Genomic DNA, 23,277 nt, shown 5'->3' with positions numbered 1-23,277 from the left:
ATCGATCTGCAGTCAGCCCCTAATTCCGGTTGTCTAATTTTTCTCAACAGCGTTCCTCGAAAAGAACGTCTGCGCCCCTCTAGGGATTCCTTTTTGAGCTACCAAATCATCTCCGTAATACTTGCTTATTGTGCGAACCTACCGGGACGAATATATCAACCCACATTTGAACTGCTTCTATATCTTCCTTTAATGCGACCTGTTGAGGGTCCCAAACACTCGGACAGTACTCAAGAATAGGTCGCACTAGCGCCCTACGAGAATATGAGCGGTCTCCTTTACAGTGAACCACATTTCCGTTAAATTCTCCCAATAAACCGAAGTCAATCATTCGCCTTCGCCACTACAATCCTCACATCTTCGTTCCATTTCATATTGCTTTGCAACTTTAGGCCGGGATGTTTAAATTACGTGACGGTGTCAAGCGGCACACTACTAACGCTGTATTTACACATTGCGGGCGACGGTTTCCACATGCGGGGACTGTGTGGATGGGCTAGACCGCTTTTTAGCTTTGAAGGTCTCAGGAAACTACAGAAAGGCCGTCAGTCTAGGAGGGTGCAGGACAAACACATGAAGGTAGACCTAGCGACAATCGGAGTTCTAGCTGTAAATTGTCATAGCTGTGTTGGGAAAGAACCAGAGCTCCGAGCGCTAACAGAAAGCACTGAAGCTCGTATCATTATACGTACGGGAAGTTGGCTAAAGCCGGAAATAAGTTCTGCCGAAATTTTTACAACGGACCTAACCGTGTTCGATAAATATAGATTAAATATAGTTAGTGGCGGAATGTTTATTGCTGTCATAAGTAATTTACCTTGTAATGATATTGAAGCTGGTACTTCCTGTAAGTTGTTGAGGTCATACTTGAAAACCAAAATAAATTAGTAATAGATTCGTTTTTCCTATCTCCTATTCAGATAGAACAGTTTCTGAACAGTTCAAAGAAACCTTGTGCCTTATTTCAAATAGGTACCCAACTCATAGAAATATAGTAGGTGATGACTTCAATCTACCTCGATATGTTGGCAAAAATAAAGGTTTAAAGCTTGCCGTATGCATAAAATTTTGTCTCAAACGGTAATGAATGTTATCTCAAAAAATTAGTTAGAACAGTTGGTTCAGGAGCTCATTCATAGTGTAAATAGTGGCGGAAACTTAACTGATCTCCTGGTAACAAATAGCACTGAGCAATTGGGGAGCATAATCACGGTTACAAGGATTAGTGACCACAAGACTGTTGTAGCGAGACTGAATACTGTAACATCCAAACCCACCAAAAACAAACGCTAAGTACATCAACTTAAAAAAAGCAGATATAAATTTTCTTAACGTGTTTCTAAGAGACAGTCTCCACTCCCTCCGATATGAATACACCAGATGTGGTTTGAACTCAAATAATATCGCAGGCAGTCGAGGGATTTATACCAAATAAATTAATAAGAGATCGTACTGATCCCTCATGGAACACGAACGGGTTAGAATGCTATTGCAGAAGCAACGAAAACGCAATCCAAATTTGAAAGAATGCAAAATCCTCAAGACTGTTGAAGTTTTACAGAAGCTTTAGCGCGAACTTCAGTGAGAAGTGCTTTTAGTAGTTTCCACAATGAAACCGAGTCCGGAAATTTGGCATAAAACCCAAAGAGATTCTGGTGATACGTAAAGTAAACCAGCGGCAAGACGCAATCAGTACCTTCATTGCACGATAAGAATGGTAATGTCACTCATGGCAGTGCCACTTAAGTAGAGTTACTAAACACGGTTCTCCGAAAGTCCTTCACTAAAGAAGACGAAGTAAGTATATCAGAATTCGAATCTAAAACAAATGCCAAATGTTAGAAGTAAACTTCCTTTGTGTAGCGAAGCACTTAAAGTCACTTACTAAAGGTAAAGCCTTTGGTCCAGACAGTATTCAAGCCAGGTGTCTTTATAACTATGCTGATGCAATAGCTCCATACTTAGCAGTAGCAATCAAATACAACCGCTCGCTCTTCTAAAGACCCGTATCTAAAGACTGGACAGTTGCGCAAAGTACACAAATACCCAAGAAAGGATTTAGGAGTAATCCACTGAATTACATACCAACATCAATAACGTCAATTTGTAGTAGCATTTTCGAACATACAGTGTGTTACAAAAAGGTACGGCCAAACTTTCAGGAAACATTCCTCACACACAAAGAAAAAAAAATGTTATGTGGACATGTGTCCGGAAACGGTTACTTTCCATGTTAGAGCTCATTTTATTACTTCTCTTCAAATCACATTAATCATAGAGTGGAGACACACAGCAACAGAACGTACCAGCGTGGCTTCAAACACTTTGTTACAGGAAATGTTCAAAATGTCCTCCGTTAGCGAGGATACATGCATCCACCCTCCGTCGCATGGAATCCCTGATGCACTGATGCAGCCCTGGAGAATGGCGTATTGTATCACAGCCGTCCACAATACGAGCACGAAAAGTCTCTACATTTGGTACCGGGGTTGCGTAGACAATAGCTTTCAAATGCCCCCATAAATGAAAGTCAAGACGGTTGAGGTCAGGAGAGCGTGGAGGCCATGGAATTGGTCCGCCTCTACCAATCCATCGGTCACCGAATCTGTTGTTGAGAAGCGTACGAACACTTCGACTGAAATGTGCAGGAGCTCGATCGTGCATGAACCACATGTTGTGTCGTACTTGTAAAGGCACATGTTCTAGCAGCACAGGTAGAGTATCCCATATGAAATCATGATAACGTGCTCCATTGAGCGTAGGTGGACGAAACTAAAATGAGCTCTAACATGGAAATTAAGCGTTTCCGGACACATGTCCACATAACATCTTTTCTTTATTTGTGTGTAAGGAATGTTTCCTGAAAGTTTGGCCGTACCTTTTTGTAACACCTTGTATATTGTGTTCGAACATCATGAATTACCTTGAAGAAGCTGCTTCAGAAAACGTCGTTCTCGTCTAACATATTTAGCTTTTTATTCTCACTAAGTAATGAGTTTCAGCGGCAGGGAAGGTCAAATTGATTCAAATGGTTCAAATGGCTCTGAGCACTATGGGACTCAACTGCTGTGGTCATCAGTCCCCTAGAACCTAGAAGTACTTAAACCTAACTAACCTAAGGACATCACATACACCCATGCCCGAGGCAGGATTCGAACCTGCGACCGTAGCAACAGCGCGGCTCCGGACTGGAGCGCCTAGAACCGCACGGCCACCGCGGCCGGCTGTCAAATTGATTCCATATTTTTAGATTCCCAGAAGATTTTCGTCCCGACTTCTAATCAAGTTGCGTACGTATGGAGTATCGCCTCAGTCGTGCGACTGGATTCGTGAGTTCCAGTCAGACAGGTCACAGTTCGTAGTAACTGAGAGAGTGTCATAGAGTAAAACAGAAGAATTATTTTGCGTTCCCAAAGGAAGTCGTATAGACCCTCTGCTGTTACTCGTCTACATAAACGACATAGGAGACAATCTCCGTAGCCCTCTCAGATTGTTTGCTGATGAGTCTGTCATTTATCGTCTTGTTAAGTCATCAGATGATCAAAACCAATTGCAAAATGATTTATCAAGATATCTGAGTGGTACTGAAAATGGCAGTTAACTCTAAATAATGGAAAGTGTGAAGTCATCCACATAACTACTAAAAGGAATCCACTAAATTTCGATTACACGATAAATCACACAAATGTAAAGGCTTTAAATTTTACTAAATATTTAGGTATTACTATTACTAATAACTTTAAATGGAACGATCACATCGATAATGTTGTGGGGAAACTGCGATTTATTAGCAGAACACTTAGAAAGTGCTACAGGTCTACTAAAGAGACTGCTTACACCACGCTCGTCTGCCCTCTTCTGAAGTACTGCTGTTCGTTGTGGGATCCGCATCAGGTGGGACTGACGGAGAACATCGAAAAAGTTCAAAGGACAGCTCGTCTTGTATTATGGCGAAACAAGGGAGAGGGTGCTACGGACATGAGATGTGAACTAGAGTGGCAATGATTAAAACAGAGCCACTTTTTGCTGCCACAGAATTTTCGAATGAAATTTCAATCACCAACTTTCTCCCCCTACTGCGAAAATATTCTGTTGGCGTCATCTTACATTGGGATAAGTGGACGTCATCATAAAACAAGAGAAGTTAGAGCTCGCACAAAAAGAGTTAAGTGCTCGTTGTTCCCGCGCGGCATTCGAACTGGAAAGATAGGGAAATAACTTGAAGGTGGTAGATGTATAGTGACTACTTAAGCTGAAATTGGACGACGACGATTGCCTGGTGGTAATCCACCCGCCACTGCGTCAGTGCATCGTAGACCTCCTGCATGCTGTACACTGGCGGATGACACGCATGATATCGCTCGCGGGGTGACACGTCCACCAATCCGGCGTCACGCAGAACATCGGAAGGACAGCCTGCTCTTGCGAAGCTGTTGTGAAAACCTAGCCTGCACCCTCGCTACTGTTCCCCATCTTGTCAACGCCGCAGCGCCCTAGGGAGCGTATTCGTGTCGTCTTCGCCGGTCCATCTCACAGAGATACGTGGCTCAACGGTATAGACTCATTCTCTAAGTTGCCTAATGTAGTTCTAATGTCAAATACCACACCAACGGAGAGAATAAACGCCTTACCGGAAACATTCGCCCAGAAACAATCGTTTTGGACAATGGCCCTCAATTTTCAGCCAGTATGTTTCATAGCTTCTGCTCTCGGAACGGCATAACGCACCTGATTACGGCGGCGCTCCACCCAGAGTTCGGTGGTGAAGCCGAGCGGTTAATCTGCACCTTAACGCTGTCAGCAGCACCCAAGACCGGAGTCTTCAACCCGTCCCTGGCCTTCTACAGGACCACACTAATACGAAGTTTTCGAGGACCGCAGAGGTAAAGAGATGTGAAGTACCAAGTGACTTCAGCGTTCCCATACCTTCTGTGCAATAAAGTGTGTATCGTACGATAGTAGGTGTAACACAGTGCTTCTTATTCAGTTCGGAATTCCACCAGGAAGTTGATCCTTTCAGATACACTGATCTACGTGTTGGGCATCTACGATCTGCCTGCACGAACACAATGAAATGTACTGATATTGCCTATCTTGTCTATCATGCTCTCGACTGTCACTGTGTCTGCTAGTATAGCGTGACGACGTTCCAGCTACATTACACACTGAACTATCCCAGTCACCCCAGTCACCACGGCAACTGGAGTGCCCATTCTCCAACATTTAATTCAGGTACTCATGAGTGTAGGTACCATCATAGACAACACATACACAGCAGCACAGCTAACCTGGTTAGTCATTCGCTGTACAAAATTTGTGTGCTATGTCAAGCTGGTAGCACCATCGTTTACTTCTCAAACATGGTCGATACTGATATCACAGTTTATTCTTGTCACGCTCTGTGTTTCACACCTTGATTAATATTCATCATATTCGACACATAATTGCTTAAATTATAATTATCAGCATTTTTTGTTTCTGTCTCGATTTGAGAATACCAGTATACGTGACTGGCTACAGTACTATTTTGTTACATAATATCAAAACAAATAATAGAAAAATAAGAGATAGTTATATGGAACGTTCTACACGATCAATCTGTAATCTATGATGCAAGTGCACGTTGGCGTTACGACCGTGACGGGAAGCGCGCCGAGGAAAGCTGGAACTAGAAGCTGTCATGTGTACTGCAGGACCGCGTCGAAGCGTGAGAGGTGAGCGACAGCGTACAGCGTAGCTTAAGCCCGCAGATCGATGGCTAGAGTGACACGCCTTGCTCATCTGCACCGGCTACAGCCGCTTCCCTTTTACCGCAGTGCGACGCTCCAACTCAGCACTCCCTCATCGGATCGACACTTTCCCTTTTCCGTCCTTCGTCCGGCGGATAGCAAGGGTTTCAGTCACGAAGATCATTATACCGAAAGTGTCTACATTTCGGAAGTCTTGTTACGTTTCCGGAGCTTGTGGGAAATATGCTTCAGTAGTTACACAAGTATACAGTATTTCGGTCTGTGTTACACTTTACTGTAAAATGAATATAGTAGTTTTCCTATTCCGAAAATGTATGCCTTTGCCTTAATATCACACGATTTAGCGCGCGGTACAGACGAACAGTAAGTTATTATATTATTTTATGCGACTTCATTTTCGTCAGAGGTGGGAAAAATACCAAACACATTTCTGCGGAAAGCAGAATCCTCAGCTGAAAGATGTTTTGCTTACACATTTAAAGTTAGCGACACTGTTTATGTGTATTTACTATGGGACTTCAGGGATAACGCTAATAAGATCTTGGCCGTTGCATGTAACGTTAAGCTTGCCGTACTGGGTGGCTCAGCAATGTCGACAGCAGGAGTGAAAGTGTGTGTGGTCTTCTGATATTATAATACTTATAGTGCAGCTATAGTGAGAGCGAGTCTTGAGTGGATTCTTTTTTTCTTTCGTAAATTTTGTTCTGTGTAAATACAGAGTTTATTTAACTATAAAAATAACAACGCACCAACAGCACATATTAGAAAAGCTAGGTGTAACTGTTCTACGGTTACATGACATGTATTCGCAGTTGCGAATGACAACGTTCATCAGCTGTATAATGGAACGACGACAGTAAAAATTTGTGCCGGACCGAGATTCCAACAAGGATTACCCATTTATCATCAGCGGTTGCCTCAGCACTAGGCTATCTGAGCACGCCTCACGGCCACACCCAAACTTACATTTGTCGTCAACCATATGACTGCAACGTGCACTCGTACATCTACCGTAGAGGGGAGACATTTTAATTAAAAGTCGCTTGCTCGGTGTCGGTGGATATTGCATGCATGCATGCATGCTTGCATGTACGAAGGAACATTGCATCGTAATTCCGAACAACACAGGCAGTGCAATATCGTATTTAACCACCAACGCCCGGTAAGCGACTTTCAATTACACTACTGGCCATTAAAATTGGGCGGGACTGCTACGGTCGCAGGTTCGAATCCTGCCTCGGGCATGGGTGTGTGTGATGTCCTTAGGTTAGTTAGGTTTAAGTAGTTCTAAGTTCTAGGGGACTTATGACCTAAGATGTTGAGTCCCATAGTGCTCAGAGCCATTTTGAACCATTAAAATTGGTACACCAAGAAGAAATGCAGATGATAAACAGGTATTCATTGGGCCAATATACACTCCTGGAAATGGAAAAAAGAACACATTGACACCGGTGTGTCAGACCCACCATACTTGCTCCGAACACTGCGAGAGGGCTGTACAAGCAATGATCACACGCACGGCACAGCGGACACACCAGGAACCGCGGTGTTGGCCGTCGAATGGCGCTAGCTGCGCAGCATTTGTGCACCGCCGCCGTAAGTGTCAGCCAGTTTGCCGTGGCATACGGAGCTCCATCGCAGTCTTTAACACTGGTAGCATGCCGCGACAGCGTGGACGTGAACCGTATGTGCAGTTGACGGACTTTGAGCGAGGGCGTATAGTGGGCATGCGGGAGGCCGGGTGGACGTACCGCCGAATTGCTCAACACGTGGGGCGTGAGGTCTCCACAGTACATCGATGTTGTCGCCAGTGGTCGGCGGAAGGTGCACGTGCCCGTCGACCTGGGACCGGACCGCAGCGACGCACGGATGCACGCCAAGACCGTAGGACCCTACGCAGAGCCGTAGGGGACCGCACCGCCACTTCCCAGCAAATTAGGGACACTGTTGCTCCTGGGGTATCGGCGAGGACCATTCGCAACCGTCTCCATGAAGCTGGGCTACGGTCCCGCACACCGTTAGGCCGTCTTCCGCTCACGCCCCAACATCGTGCAGCCCGCCTCCAGTGGTGTCGCGACAGGCGTGAATGGAGGGACGAATGGAGACGTGTCGTCTTCAGCGATGAGAGTCGCTTCTGCCTTGGTGCCAATGATGGTCGTATGCGTGTTTGGCGCCGTGCAGGTGAGCGCCACAATCAGGACTGCATACGACCGAGGCACACAGGGCCAACACCCGGCATCATGGTGTGGGGAGCGATCTCCTACACTGGCCGTACACCACTGGTGATCGTCGAGGGGACACTGAATAGTGCACGGTACATCCAAACCGTCATCGAACCCATCGTTCTACCATTCCTATACCGGCAAGGGAACTTGCTATTCCAACAGGACAATGCACGTCCGCATGTATCCCGTGCCACCCAACGTGCTCTAGAAGGTGTAAGTCAACTACCCTGGCCAGCAAGATCTCCGGATCTGTCTCCCATTGAGCATGTTTGGGACTGGATGAAGCGTCGTCCCACGCGGTCTGCACGTCCAGCACGAACGCTGGTTCAACTGAGGCGCCAGGTGGAAATGGCATGGCAAGCCGTTCCACAGGACTACATCCAGCATCTCTACGAACGTCTCCATGGGAGAATAGCAGCCTGCATTGCTGCGAAAGGTGGATATACACTGTACTAGTGCCGACATTGTGCATGCTCTGTTGCCTGTGTCTATGTCCCTGTGGTTCTGTCAGTGTGATCATGTGATGTATCTGATCCCAGGAATGTGTCAATAAAGTTTCCCCTTCCTGGGACAATGAATTCACGGTGTTCTTATTTCAATTTCCAGGAGTGTATTATACTAGAACTGACATGTGATTAAATTTTCACGCAGTTTGGGTGAATAGATACTGAGAAATCAGTACCCAGAACAACCAGCTCTGGCCGTAATAACGGCCACCATAGCCTGGGCATAGAGTCAAACAGAGCTAGGATGGCGTGTATAGGTGCAGCTGCCCATGCAGCTTCAACATGATACCACAGTTCATCAAGAGTAGTAACTGGCGTACTGTGACGAGCCAGTAGCTCGGCCATCATAGACCAGACGTTTTCAGTTGGTGAGAGATCTGGAGAATGTGCTGGCCAGCGCAGCAGTCGAACTTTTTCTGTATCCAGAAAGGCCCGTAAGGGTCCTACAACATGAGGTCGCTCATTATCCTGCTGAAATGTAGGGTTTCGCAGGGATCGATTTAAGGGTAGAGCCACGGGTCGTAACACATCTGAAATGTAACGTCCACTGTTCAAAGTGCCGTCAATGCGAACAAGAGGTGACCGAGACGTGTAACCAATGGCACCCCATACCATCACACCAGGTGATACGCCAGTATGGCGATGACGAAAACACTCTTCCAATGTGCGTTCACCGTCATGTCGCCAAACACGGATGCGACCATCATTATGCTCTAAACCCTCTTGAACCCACCGATTCCATATTCTGCTAACAGACATTGGATCTCGACCAACGCGAGCAGCAATGTCGCGATACGATAAACCGCAATCGCGTTAGGTTACAATAGGACCTTTATCAAAGTCGGAAACGTGATGGTACGCATTTCTCCTCCTTACACGAGGCATCACAACAACGCCGGTCAATTGCTGTTTGTGTATGAGAAATCGGTTGGAAACTTCCCTCATGTCAGCGGGTTGTAGGTGTCGCCACAGGCACCATCCTTGTGTGAATGCTCTGGAAAGCTAATCATTTGCATATTACAGCATTTTCTTCCTGTCGGTTAAATTTCGTGTTTGTAGCACGTCATCTGCGTGGTGTAGCAATTTTAATGGCCAGTAGTGTACAACGTCTCCCTGTATGGGATATATATAATGGTTGTGTGAGTGCAGGTCGTAGACATGTTGAAGTCTGGATGTGGCCGTGAGGTGTTCCCGGAAAGCCTAATGGTAAGATGTCCTTTCACGATAATCGGGAACTCCAGTTTCGTGTCCCGGTCCAACACAAATTTTCACTGTCGTCATTCCATTATACGGATGATAGTTATCCATATTCGCAACTGCGAATACATTTCATGTATTTCATAACAGCTGTAGTCACCGCAGAGTCTGTTCCTGAAGGAACATTGAATCGCACTTCTGAACAACACAGGCACTGTGATATCGTGTTCTACAGTTGGCATGTCAAAGTAAAAATAGGCTGTGAGATAGCTGTGGGAATATTTTATAAAGGCGATGACGGCACGCAAAGTTCAGAAGATTAACCCAAATTGGAGACTGTAGACGCAGCAAATTTCATCGAATACCAGACAAGCAGAATAGGAAAAAGATATCGATGCCTCAAGACACGAACAAGGCCGTCTTCCGGCTAGCATTGGCCTTCTGAAAGCCTTCCATGGTCACGAGAGCTGCAACAGCTGGCGGTGCCGCTCAAGCCTGTAAACTGCACGAAGGTGTTTTGCCTCCACCTGAGGTTATTATGGTACCATTATATGTATGGTACCATAAATCAAAAGTTAAAAATATACTACGTTAATATTTGCAATGTAGCATTTCTTGAAGTATAGCATCCTTCATTAAACTGAGCTACGCTCCAGGCACAATCGTAGTTGCATTAGTTTGAAGTTATCTGAGGAGTAAATACAAGATATGGAGGGTAAGTTACGGTAGTGGTAACAGTTACAATGGATGTCATCGTCGGAAACGAGAGTCAGCACCGAATGTTGAAAGGCAGTATGATTCTGTATGTTGTTGAACACAGATCAAATTAAAGGGACACAGAAGCAGCAAGAATATATAGAATACTTCATGCGTCGATTGGCAAGAGCAGGCAAAGGATTTAGTAAGTATTACTGTGGAGACTGTAGTCTAAAAAGTTTGCTTTCTTAATGCTCAGATACTGCGCTTCAACAGAACGCAGTTGACAGTATCGTCTGGTAATTTAAACTTCATCATGAATGAAGCTGAACGCGCAGAGTTTTATTGAAAAGAAGAGGAGAAGGGAGAACAGATTAACCTGATGTAGAAGTCGACAAGCAAATAATAATACTGGCAAAAAGGGATGATTAGAAATGGAATACAACGCATGGTTGGACCGAGGCTGAAGGATGAAATGGGTCGTGTCATTTTTAATAGAGCCATCCCAGCATGTGTATTAACAGTTTGAGGGAAACCACGGAAAACCGAATTATAGATGGCGGGATGGGGATCTGATCAGCGCTCTTTCCTAAATGAGTCCAGCGACTCAATCATTATGCCGTCTCATTCGGTTTTAGGAGTCGAGGGACTTAGGATTGGTGGAGAGCGTGGTGGGCTATGCGAAGACGGGCATTTCGCATTCATCGTATGCACATAATTTCGCTGTTGAATTAAGAGTAATAATGGATTTATAAGAAGCATGGCGACAGCATTACAGAAACGAGTGAAGTAAACCAATTCTGTCTAGAAAGAAGGAGAAACGAGAACTAGAAAGTGAAGTACAAAAACAAGGAAAACTTGAAGGAAAAAATAAATTACGTGAAAAGGGAGAACAAAAACGAAGTTTTATTTAGAAATAATTTACGAAATTCATAGACAAGAAGGAATATTTTGACACAAAATAATGGGATGAAATTCATCAGTATAAGGAAGGCTGCGAAGGAAATGCTGTGGTTCTTTGTGAAGACATAGGCCAACAGAAAAATAAATACACACACATACTCGACGGTATGGAAGAAAAATTAACAGAAATTGGAAGCGTAATAGTAAAATGTAGCGAAGATGCTATAGTTTCCGACGTTGGACACTATTCTCTAGAAGTTGAAAGTGTCGAAGAAAGTGTGCAATTTCAAAATAGCTGACGTAAACATAAAACAGCAACATATGGTGCGTGCTGGGATCACTGAGAGTTCGAACAGCGAGGATCGAGTGCGTTGTGGATGGTATGTACAAGTTATGGTGCTTTAGAACGGCTGCAGTATTACAGAGCGGATATCATCCTAGGAAATTCAGAATTCGTTTCTTGCCCTCTGAAAAATGGAAGTTTTCAGAGTTCCTTAGATATATTCAATAAGGGCCCCATACATAGTAAGACAGACATGCAGGTAACAGCAGTTAGGCAAGCTCCCTTAATCAGTTATTGCGTTATGATGTCGATGTCTGCGTAGTATATCTTATCAACTTACGAAATATCTTTGGAAGTGGAGGGATGTAAAGATCGTCCTTGATGATACCATAAAGGTAAAACAAGCTGTAAGTAAGTGAACAAGAAGCGATCCTTCGTGAGTTGTTGTAATATTTAATATATTTCTGCAGTCAATTAGTGACTAATTCAAAGACATGACGGGTGGAACAATACACTCGTATGCCTGGATGACAGATGTAGCCCCTGTCGCATAATTATTACATAACTTCCAGATGTACGTCGCTGTAGAAGAATGCAGCTCTCATTTCAGTACAAACCGACGTTGAACGGCAACGCCGTTTTCCGCACGTATTCTAGCAGACACTAAGTAATATCAGTCGCTAATGTCACCATATAACTCACCAACAACACAAACGTTTGAAAACAGGAGGCATCATCCTAAACCGAGGTGGTGAACCATTTAATTGGAGACAGCATTAACTTTGCACCGAGAGCGTTCCAGGCGCTACGCCTAATGGGATAATTTGGCTGAGACTTCGTGCAGGCTATCGGTGAGCCGCTCGAGTACAGCGTGGATATCTGTGCATTTCATCGAGACCAGGAGTCGGTGTCCTACACATGGAGCACATCATCATCGAGATCGTCCAGACACACACTGAGTTCCTCACGTGGCACCGTTTCAAGGGCGTACCGTGGGTACCTCGATTCGGCAAACCATTCATAGCCAGTTGTAGGCAAGAAAGTATAGAGGACCAAGTGTATAGTAGAGTGTAATAATTGATATACGGACTAAATAACTAGCGAAGTCACTTACGTCAATTACCAGTGAGCACATTTTCGCTATGGGTGACATAAGTTCGTCCAATACGTGTGCTTCTCGTCGTGGGACATTGCCAGAACATAAGCATGCGAACACTCTCAATGATCTCCCAAAGCATACCGTGAAAACAATATCGTCTTCACTAATGAGTTATGGTTCACCCTGGTACATAACGAAGGCAAAATATGAACGCATTAAACGCAACATAAAGCGATGCTTCGCCTTTCCTATAAGGGCTCCGATCGATCGGTAATTCTGTACGAATTGATTGAGGAACACTTGTGGACCTCGAGGTCACCTGGCCATAATACTATTGAGCACACAAGGTAAACCATCGAGCGTCATTTTCATGCCTTGAACCCAGTTGGAGTTATCTCCGTGAGATGTCAGCGGCAGTAAACGAGTTCTGGGTCAAGATGACTCTTCAGCTCCAGGAATACCTCTCTGAATCCATGTAAAAACGCATCGCTGCATTCATCAAAGCGTAATATTTGCTACGATGTCTGAAATATGCCATAATGAATATGTCTATAATGTTTGCTTACCTAATGTTTTTCAGAGGTCTGTTAATTGACGTACGTGTGAATGTTCAGATAATCCGAGTAATGCAATTCATCTATAGTTTTAAGATTGTCTAAAATTGCCATACATGACTTTGCACATGGGCCACTTATATGCCACCATTTTCAAAGAAACAATCATTGCCCCAAGCGGTTATTAGGGTCAAGAAATCTTAGGCAGCACCAGAACACTTACACCGATCTGTCACACACCGAAGAAGGCATCAGACTCGTTTTACAGAGCAACATTCGCCTGAAACCTCCTGGCGGATTAAAACTGTGTGCTACACAGTCACGGGCAAATGCTCTGCCGACTGGGCTATTTTTGAAATCTCTGTAATTTTTACTTTTCATTTTATCTTTGCATAGAAGCAATGCTAAAATTCTCTGTATAGTTTCAGTATTAGTATATGTACTGCCGAAGCGAGTACTTGCATCGAGGCACGAATCGCAACCAGCTCTCACAGCTTTATTTCCATCAGTACTTCTCTCCGACTTGACTGGACTGTCAGCAGACCATCTGCCCGCGAAACGCTAAGGTTCTGCGTTTTAGTTTCGGACCGGCGACCATTTCAAACAGCCATGAATGATGTAATAGGACAACACTCCGCTGCAGGGCAAAAAATATTTCTTATTACTTTCATTTCCCTGTTCTCCATGACACAGAATAAGAAACAATTATCAACACTAAAGAAGGATCCCGATATCTGTAATGAGAATAATATTTAGAAAGAATATGAGAAAACAAAGAAAGGACCAAGTATGTCAGGTTTCAAAATAACAAGGCCATTGAAGCAAAAGTAAAACAGAACTGGAGTGTCTGTCTCCTGATTATCTTGCAGACCGAAACCTGAAAGTCAACCAACAACGCACTACGTTTGGTTCACCTGTGGCATATCACTTTTGGTACGAGGAAAAGAAAACAGTTTGATTAACACAATTTCTATAATTCAAGATCAAATAAACCTCACAGATATAATGTGATACATATGTTACGACAGTTAAAATTGTGAAGCTGATTTTAGTTACAGGTGAAAGAATAAAAGAAAGTATTACATTTTAAAACTGAGCCGGCCGGGTGGCCGAGCGGCTCTCGACGCTACAGTCTGGAATCGCGCGACCGCTACGGTCGCAGGTTCGAATCCTGCCTCGGGCATGGATGTGTGTGATGTCCTTAGGTTAGTTAGTTTTAAGTAGTTCTAAGTTCTAGTGGACTGATGACCTCAGAAGGTAAGTCGTATAGTACTCAGAGCCATTTGAACCATTTTTTTTAAAACTGATTTTGCTGTAATTACCTAGTGCTCTCATAATGCATAAATTAAAACTAATTTCACACAGACGAAATAACAGCTAACTTCATTTTCCCCCCTTGCGTGTCGCTATCAGTTTGTGTTACCTTCTGCAATGACACTTACAGCTTTTCGTTTTATTACTCAACGTCATTTAAATTGTCACGTTATTTTCAAACGGCTGTTTTATATGCTTTCATACTTTGATTACACTTCGGAAGACACAATATTCAAGCAAGATTATTAGACATCGGTCTCTAATTCATTTCTGCTACTTTTAAATAACTAGGCTAAGTGTAGAAGTATTTAATCAGAAAAAAATGTGTTGTGTTTAAGCGCAAGAGCCTTTCTTTTAATCTTCCTTACAGTTTATTTCTGAAATCTGTTCTGATACCTTCCTCTTCCGTGTAAATTGCACGACAGAAGTGGAAGCAACAACTTTAGTGTCTCCTGTTACCGGTATTCCGGAACTCAATACATAGGAGATGCAAAGATGATGCACGTAGGCAGGGGAGACAAAAGAGTAATTGGCTGGTAGTAACAGGCGGCGCTCCACAAGCCGATGAGCGCGTCGGAAGCCGCCCCCCCCAAGGCTAGCGACTCTCTCTCAAAGTTTTGAGAAGCGCTCAGGGCCCGCTCCGAATATCGATTCGGAGCTCACCGAGCTACCAACAGCTCACCTCGCAACAGTGGCTGCCACCTTAATACTAATGAGCTATGGGAAACTCTCGCTGCGCAACTTGGCGTCCCCAGTCGCGGAACTAAATGGGTTGCATCGCGCGATTTGTTAAGTGAAGCCGCTTTCATATCATAATCTACTTTCCCTCATATTACACCAAGACAAACGTTCCCATATCGAAACGCTTATTGGCAGCATTGATGGCCTACGATAACTGAATTCATAATTTAATTGACTATATTAAACTGTGGCGGTAACAGCAGATAGAGGAAGAACTGAGGTCGCCGGCTTAAATGTACACTGTGTTTCTAGCACCGCTCAACTGTATGTTTTATGAACGCTGCACAAGTTACCATAAAACTTTTTTCCAGTCAAAATACGATTTCTAATATCCAATACGTCGTTTATCTATATCTACATCTACACGGATACTCTGCAAATTACTCTTGAGTGGTAATATATATCATATTGTACACTAGATCTGTATTTACTCACTTCTCTGGCCACATGTCTAACACCAGACCAATAAATAAATATATAAATAAAAAAAAATTATTGCTGCAGATAAGCCTATTAGTAAGTAGATGTACAAGACGAGGCGGCCGAGGGAAAATTATATGTCCTTTCGTACTCTAGGCTACGGGGGCCGTTGGAATCCAGAATCCTCTGAAAAAATTTAGAGAACCAATATTTGAAACTGACTGCAGAACTATTCTACAGCCACCGTCATGCATTTCACGTAAGTACGACGGAGATTCGACATGAGAAATCGGGGCTCATAAGAAGGCATATAGACAGTCGTTTTTCCCTCGTTCTATTCGCGTGTGGAACAGGAAAGGAAATCACTTGTAGTGGTACAGAGTCCTCTCCCCCATGCACCGTACGATAGATTCTGGAGTATGTATGTAGATGTCGATGTAAACATTCAGTAAAGTAGAATCATGCACTTAACAAAACAAAAAAACGTGGCATCCTATACCTACAGTAGATCTATCAACGAGTCACATGTGGAATCTATCAACTCATACAAACAGCTCGGTGTAACAACTTGTACGACTAAGAAATGGAACAATTACATAGTAGGTAAAGCCGGTAGCAGACGGTTGGTAGAATATTAGGCAAATGCAACCAGCCTAGGAAGGAGATAGCATATAAAATACTCTTTCGACCCATCCAAAAATATTAATCAAATGTGTGGGATCCTTACCAGATAGGACTAAATGGGGACACTGAACGCATACAAAGAACGGCTGCACTAATGGTCACAGGTTTTTTCGACTCCCTACACATCACTCCCATAGGGATCGCGACGACACGACCACACTAATTACAGCGCTCACACAAGGCTTTAAGCAGTTATTCGTCCGACGTTACATGCGTGATGGAACACGGGAAAGCCCTATTAACTAGTACAATGGAACGTATCCTCTGCCATGCGCATCAGAGTAATTTGCGAACCATAGATTTAGATGTCGATGTAGAAATGGAGCCGTTAGGATCCTGCACGGCTGGACAGCATATAATTATTAATAACAAAATTATAACGGTCTCGCTGTCTTCTGATCCTCTCGCCCTGGCCACGACAGAGATGTGGGCCCATGTGCCGTGCCGGCACGGTGAAAGTACGGCGTCATCGTGATGGTGTGGCGCTACTTAAGCGTCCACTCACCTCCCCTTAATCAAATCATTTGACGATTACCTACAGCGGGCCTGGCAGAGTGCTCGCTTTCTCCAATTCACTTCCCCCATTCAATGTCTTATTCAGTATTTCCAGGTTCAGGGCCATACTGACACATCAATATTTCTTTAAAAAGTATGCCGATAGTAAAAGTTTACATCAATGAATGATACCTGCACTTTGTAAATTTTTTCTTCAGAGCATAACGTACTCCCCTTTTAAGGTGCACTGATAATGCGACAAGATACCTTCAGGTTCTTGAACCTACTTACACATCAGTACCTCTTTAAACAGTATATTAATATACTCTACTAGCCATAAAAATTGCTACACCACGAAGATGATGTGCTAAAGACGCGAAATTTAACCGACAGGAAGACGATGCTGTGATATGCAAATAATTAGCTTTTCTGAGCACTCACACAAGGTTGGCGCCGGTGGCGACGCCTACAACGTGCTGACATGAGGAAAGTTTCCAACCGATTTCTCAAACATAAACAGCAGTTGGCCGGCGTTGCCTGGTGAAACGTTGTTGTGATGCCTCGTGTAAGGAGGAGAAATGCGTACCATCACGTTTCCGACTTTGATAAAGGTCGGATTGTGGTGTCACCGCCAGACACCACATTTGTTAGGTGGTAGCCTTTAAATCGGCCGCGGTCCGTTAGTATACGTCGGACCCGCGTGTCGCCACTATCAGTGATTGCAGACCGAGCGCCGCCACACGGCAGGTCTAGAGAGACTTCCTAGCACTCGCTCCAGTGGTACAACAGACTTTGCTAGCGATGGTTCACTGACAAAATACGCTCTCATTTGCCGAGACGGTAGTTAGCACAGCCTTCAGCTACGTCATTGGCTACGACCTAGCAAGGCACCATGTTCTGTTACTATTGATATTGTAAATAATGTACAGTCAAGAGCGACGTTCACCAATAATGAATTAAAGTTAAGTATTACAGCAGCTATGTCCGTTTTTCTAAAGTCTAATTTCCTTGACCTGTTCCAGACCTCACGCCAGCCTGCGTGACCTAAAACGCGTGCCTTTCGGCTTCCTCTCATACCGGTGTTGGCTCTCCTGCCAACGCACAACACGGATTGTAGCCTATCGCGATTGCGGTTTATCGTATCGCCACATTGCTGCTCGCGTTGGTCGAGATCCTATAACTGTTAGCAGAATATGGAATCTGTGGATTCAGGAGGGTAATACGGAACGCTGTGCTGGACGCAACGGCCTCGTATCACTAGCAGTCGAGATGACAGGCATCTTATCCGCATGGTTGTAACGGAACGTACAGCAACGTCTCGATCCCTGAGTCAACAGATGGGGACGTTTGCATGATAACAACCATCTGCACGAACAGTTCGACGACGTTTGCAGCAGCATGGACTATCAGCTCGGAGACCGTGGCTTCGGTTACCCTTGACGCTGCATCACAGACAGGAGCGCTTGCGATGGTGTACTGAACGACGAACCTGGGTGCACGAATGGCAAAACGCCATTTTTTCGGATGAATCCAGGTTCTGTTTACAGCATCATGATGGTCGGATCCGTGTCTGGCGACTTCGCAGTGAACGCACATTGGAAGCGTGTATTCGTCATCGCCATACTGGCCTATCACCCGGCGTGATGGTATGGGGTGCCATTGGTTACACGTCTCGGTCACCTCTTGTTCGCATTGACGGCACTTTGAACAGTGCACGTTACATTTCAGATGTGTTACGACTCGTGGCTCTACTCTTCATTCGATCCATGCGAAACCCTACATTTCAATAGGATAATGCACGACCGCATGTTGCAGGTCCTGTACGGGCCTTTTCTGGATACAGGAAATGTTCGACTGCTGCCCTGGCCAGTACATTCTCCAGATTTATCACCAATCGAAAACGTCTGGTGAATGGTGGCCGAGCAACTGGCTCGTCACACTACGCCAGTCACTTCTCTTGATGAACTGTGGTATTGTGTTGAAGCTGCATGGGCAGCTGTACCTGTACACGACATCCAAGCTCTGCTTGACTCAATGCGCAGGCGTATCAAGGCCGTTATTACGGCCAGAGGTGGTTGTTCTGGGTACTGATTTCTCAGGACCTATGCACCAAAATTGCATGAAAATGTAATCGCATGCCAGTTCTAGTATAATGTATTTGTCCAATGAATACCCGTTTATCATCTACATTTCTTCTTGGTGTAGCAATTTTAATGGCCAGTAGTGTAATTCAAGAACACTTAACAAATTTTGTTGTTTTTTTTAGAATGGGCTTGTGGTACCTCACCTCACAAGCCCCCTCCTCTACCCCCTTCATCCCACCGCCGTTGGTAATGCTCGGTATGAAGAATGCATTGGTATTGCCGGGGTTAATGATTACTAAAGGGCTTGCAGAACAGTGCAATACGCTGTTATATTGCTTCGCAGGGGATCTCTGTGCATCCTCTGCAAGTTATGCTTTCATATGTCCTCTTATTTAACTGCGTCACGTGTGGTTTTCTGCGCGTTATGAGACAGTAAACAGTTTCTTGTTGATGCGCGGATGGACGCCGCCGAGGGTGTTATCGCGTTGCAATAGGTGTGGAGTATCCGGGTCCGATATTGCGAACATGAGCGCATCAGGTGTGTGAAAGCCGGTATCTGATCGCCTGGAAGACTTCCTACCCGCCCGTCCCTCATGGTGAAGTTCTACCACTTTAGAAGCTTACTACAATAACAAAGGCACACTACAATGCTACCGGTTTACCAGAATTTTTAAGTTGACCGTGATCGCGTGTGCTTATGGAAAGTAATCAGATGTAATCCGTCTCCTGAAGGGTTAAGCATCGAAAAGGACAAAGTTAGTCGAACGGAAGTCGAACCAACGCTACATTGTTTAAGAAACAAAATTTGTGGCCGCGAAAATTAAATCTATCGCCACCCTATATTTAGGCAAAAGTAACTTCAGCTAAATGTGGGTTAAAGATGGTTATTTATCTGCTGAAGTAATCTTCTCTTTCAGTAGAACTCTGGTAAATAAACACGCAAACAACAGCACACTCTAGCATGTATTAGCAACATGACTAGCCACGAACACAGCTGGTATCTGCTACAGCTCAGTGAAACGACCTACTTCACACAAACATTAACAGTTTTCATAGATAATATGTAAACCTTTACCTAGGGCAGGATTTCAGTTGTGCATAGAGTCCCTGGATCTGTTAGGGTTTAAACAAGTTAATCCAACTCACGATTTAAAAAAAAAAACTAATTCAGAAATAATTAATTACGTGTTTCACGAATATTTACTGTGGCTCACCGGTTAACTTACTTTATCAAGAGGGACAATAAAGCCGTTCAGTCTTAGAATACTTTTCTTGATCAATTCCTTCAATGATAAACAGTAATAACAAAATGTGTAAAAGTTATGTACGCCTACACACATCATCACAAATTTTTTAACTACCACGTGGAGCACTTTACTCAGAAGATTATTCGCAAAAACATTCCCTGTAGCTACAGAAAATTTAGCTGCACTTTTAATTATGGTAATCAATTATTTAACATCTTTCACTTTTTCAAAAACTGAAAACTCAGAATAATATTGTAAAAGGTACAGGTTCCTATAGAGGTGAGTGACATAGGACGTGGTTCGTGATACAAGATTGGTTCAAATGGCTCTGAGCACTATGCGACTTAACTTCTGAGGTCATCAGTCGCCTAGAACTTAGAACTAATTAAACTTAACTAACCTAAGGACACCACAGACATCCATGCCCGAGGCAGGATTCAAACCTGCGACCGTAGCGGTCGCACGGCTCCAGACTTTAGCGCCTAGAACCGCACGGCCATTCCGGCCGGCGATTCAAGATTGATTTAATAACTTATTATTTGAACTCCTCAGCAAACACTCCTCCACGGGTGAATTTACAATATTAAACTTTGCATTGCCTGAAGGAAGATGCAGTGACGATCTTTTGTGACGATAGAAAAAAGCCGCATTGTGTAATTAAAGCTCTAGATGCCATATGCTCTATATAATATCTTCTTGGCGTCATGAATGCAGATTGTACAGCAACCCAATAAATACCATGATACACTGGCTAATAGTAATCCATATCCGAGGCATAATCTCTCAACTTTTAAAGAAATCTTTGTCTCGTTGATCATTCCAGATGTTGACTCGTCGAAAGCTAACCACGAAGATTTCTTATGACAATTTGCACAGCCTAAGCTTTTCCTTTGCGGAATGATTTCCTTCTAGCTTTTGCATTGTAGAAATGCTACATTCCATAAGCATCATCCTATTATATATTACAGTTTAGTACACAAAATTTCATAGCTTCGGAAAAGATATTTAAAAATATTTGCAGATTATATCAAATAACAGAATGGGGAAAAAATATTTCGAACATCTTAAGATAGAAAAGTTAGGTAATACAGAAGTTACAGCTTCGAAAATCGACGTAAGTGTTAAAAAGTGTCGCAGGATCGTCTCCCGTTCTACCAGACGTGGCCCACGTATCACCAGTCGATTGTGCTCAGCCGCTGCCGCCCCGACATCGTTTCCGTCGGAGCCTAAAGATGTCCACAGTGAGTGTTGAACTGTTATCAGTCTAGGCCATTGATATGACTACTGAACCGGAAATGTAATAAGAAGAACCGAGAGTATCTGTTTTAGAATGAAGCTTTATTTACAGCGTAACAAGGGTTACGAGATAAAGCCTGGTTATCTACACATTCATTGAAGCAGCATTCACTAGACAATATTTGTTTGTTAGTACTGATATGTTGTATTCTATCACGTTACTGCCAGTGTAAAAGTTGCCTGCTCGTATAGCGTAACACGCAAGGTCGCTAACATGCAAGAAAGGAAGGTGAGCCAGACCCAGGTCAAATTCGCGCGGTGGGTTAACGACTGTGGCTAGTGCAGCGGTCAGTTTGAGCGTGGTGCTTAGGCTGTTTAGGTTGAAGCTCGAGTGGTCCTTAATTTCCGCCTCAGAAAGTAGGATACGGAAACAGTTAAAATACGATCACACACAGGACAAAGTTTACGGAATTTACAGGGAGGAGGTGCACGTGATTTCTCTCTCTTATTTAACTGACATCTGCGGCATCAGGGAAGGCATCCTGTCGCAAAGTTAAATAAAGTAAGTTTACAAACTCTTGAGTACAACAGACGGGTACTAGACTGGATTAACTCTAAGAGAAAGAGGAAGAAGATTGTTTGTGTTGAAGCTGAGAAAATTTCTGGAACGTATATTGAGACAAAGAATCGTTACGACTGTAACTCAGGAGAGACATGCATGCCACGTATTCACACCCACTGTCAAATGTGGCCATAGCCATCGACCAGAACACCGCGCACACGAGTGCCGAACACTACGTTGTGTCCAGTGTAGAGAGATAGGCCATATGCAGCATGCCGTAGGCTAGATACAAAAGGTGGGAAATATCAGACTGATAAAGGAATTAGACAAGAAGAAGTGAATATACTTTTTCATACAAGTAAGCTTATTATTCTCTACCTCCCTTTCGCTTCCTTCCCCTTTCTTGACAGGTGTACCAGGCACGCGGCAACCTCACTGTCGTGTGAGTGGTTCTGCATGCTTGCAGGAGGTTTGGTAAATAAATATTTGCAGTTACAGTTGAAGTACCAACTCTGACATACCCAGGGTTTGATGTGTTCCTAGGATGTGATTTCCTGAAGTGTGTTCGTGATGCAGTTAACTCTTGGTCGCATACTGCCTGAATAAGTAACCAGGAATTCCTACTTGGTAGAGTCAGTGCCGCGCAGGCGTCTGAGAAGGGGAGGCAAGGATCTGTCCTACAATTCTCAAAAGACCGACAAACTTTAGCGCTTAAGTCAACTCACTGCAAAACTGTGTGTGGTGAAATAATATAGAGATAAAATCTAAATTCCTAACGCATACAGTTATTCTGGTGTGTCTGATAACTAGAAATGAGAAATTACATGAATAACAAGTACACATTGAAATAAGTGTATGTGAACCAGTGTCATTAGAGATGGAGAACAGATTTGTATTAGCCAAGAATGGAGACGAAAACTGACTGTGTCCTTTCAAAGAAACCATCCCGACATTTTCGTTAAGTAATTTATACAACCGTTCTGTAGTCTTTGGGCTTTGCCTATGTTCCTAAATGGACCCATGATGAAAAAGGAAAGCGCGCGAAGTAATAATTCTAGACCCTTAACCACTCCAAACATTGGACCATTTGGTAAACATCTTTGGTAAACATCCTTACTTATGTGTTCAGGATAGAACCATATGCCCATCGCCCCTATAGATCATGAGAAAAGTATACTTGCTCCTCGAGGACACTATGAACATTTGAGAATGCTATTCGGTTTACAAACTGCTACAGAAATATTTCAAGAGTATGTGGACTTATTTCTGAGGCTTTGATAC

At 43.8% G+C, this 23,277-nt stretch overlaps 1 non-coding gene across 1 annotated transcript; it reads right to left on the bottom strand.

The window, feature by feature from the left end:
• Positions 1–13,568: 13,568 nt before the first annotated feature.
• LOC126186586 (U6 spliceosomal RNA) lies at positions 13,569–13,671 on the bottom strand. The gene has a single exon (XR_007537653.1). It is a non-coding gene; the product is annotated as a U6 spliceosomal RNA (small nuclear RNA).
• Between the last annotated feature and the right edge of the window lie 9,606 nt (positions 13,672–23,277).

This window comes from Schistocerca cancellata, chromosome 4 (genome assembly GCF_023864275.1).
Source record: "Schistocerca cancellata isolate TAMUIC-IGC-003103 chromosome 4, iqSchCanc2.1, whole genome shotgun sequence".
Taxonomy (NCBI): Eukaryota; Metazoa; Arthropoda; class Insecta; order Orthoptera; family Acrididae; genus Schistocerca; species Schistocerca cancellata.
This window is presented reverse-complemented; position numbering and strand designations above follow the sequence as displayed.